We start from the raw sequence: 1,721 nt of genomic DNA, 5'->3' as shown, positions 1-1,721 counted from the left end.
CCCAGATCGCTGGGATCACGCCCTGAGCTGAAGGCAGACGCTTAACCGCTGTGCCACCCAGGCACCCCTAGAAAGGTCTGTTTTGAAGCCACTTATCTGAAAAGTATTGCCTGAAAATCCTGTCCTAAGACCCTCTCCGGGACTAGATAACATTCATTGTGTCATTTGTTTTTTATTGCAATATCCTATTTCAGGTGAACAGTATAGTGATTTGATATTTTTCTACATTACAAAATGATCCCTATGATGTCTAGTCACCAGGTGTCACTATACAAAGTAATTCCAGTATTATTGACCATATTGCCTATGCTGTACACGACATTTCCACGACTTATTTTCTAACTGGAAATTTGTGTCTCTTCATCACCTTCATCTATTTCACCTGCCTCCCAACCCGTCCTCCCTCTGGTAACCAGCAGTTTGTTTCCTGTGTCTGTTTCATTTTTGTTTTGTTTGTTCATTTGTTTCATTATTTAGGATCCTTTTATAAGCCATATCATACGGTATTTGTTTTTATCTGACTTATTTCACTTAGTATAATACCTTCTAGTTCCATCCATGTGGTCACAAATGGCAAGATTTCATTCTTTTTTATGGCTGAGTAATATTCCATTGTATTTATTTATATCACATCTTCTCTATCCATTCATTTATCAGTGGACACTTGGTTTGCTTCCATATCTAGAGTTTCATATATAACCCTGCAATGAACATGGGGTGCATTTATCTCTTCAAATTGGTGCTTTCATTTTCTCTAGATAAATACCCGAAAGTGGAATTGCTAGATCATACAATAAATTTATTTTTAATTTTTTGAGGAGCCCCCATACTGCTCTCCATAATGGCTGCACCAATTTACAATCTCACAACAATGTACGATGATTCCTTTTTTCCGCATCCTTGCCAACATTTGTTACTGTTTGTCTTTTTGCTATTAGGCAATCTGACAGGTGTGAGGTGATCTCTCATTGTGGTTTTGATTTGTATTTTCCCAATGGTTAGCGATGCTGAGCATTTTTCCATGACCATCTGTTGGTCATTTGTAAGTCATCTTCTTGCCATTTTTGAAAACAGAGCAACTGCTGCTGTGGCTTTCGCTCCGTAAAACCTCGTATGTGCCCATTTCCTTTTCTGTCAAATTTGCTTGACTTAATCTAAAAAAAACTGTAATAAAAAATCATATATTCCGCTACAAAATAAAACCGTGTTTCTCAGAGATTAATGCAATAGTATCTTTAAAAAGTGGATAATTAAAATACAAAAATCCATGGAGTACATTAATCCTAAAGGCACAGCTTGATGGTTTCTATATATATACTACCCAGATCAAGATTGAGAATATTTTCCAACTCTGTAAGTTTTCCTGGTGTCCCTTCCCAGTATGATCTACCTCCCTCTCCTGTTGAGGTAACAACTGTTGTGATTTTTATCCTTGTGACTAATTTTGCAAGAACTTTTTATTCAGATGCAGAGACATAAGATAGAAGCTATTTCTGGCTCACAGTATGATGGGGGGAGATAAGAGCCATAAAGAAATTAGAGTACAAAAGTAACCCCTGAATGCCATACATTTGTAAGGGTAGTCATGCCATCTCGGATTTTACAGTATTTTCTTTTTATAAATATGTATATCCTTGTAATTATAAGCGACCCTCAGAACACTTCTGTACCATGAACGCCATTGTCTCCGTTTTACAAATGAGACAACTTGTGGTCATAGA

The sequence above is a fragment of the Ailuropoda melanoleuca genome, chromosome 1 (genome assembly GCF_002007445.2).
Source record: "Ailuropoda melanoleuca isolate Jingjing chromosome 1, ASM200744v2, whole genome shotgun sequence".
Classification (NCBI taxonomy): Eukaryota; Metazoa; Chordata; class Mammalia; order Carnivora; family Ursidae; genus Ailuropoda; species Ailuropoda melanoleuca.
The sequence above is the reverse complement of the archived record's forward strand: the minus strand, read 5'-3'. Positions refer to the sequence as shown.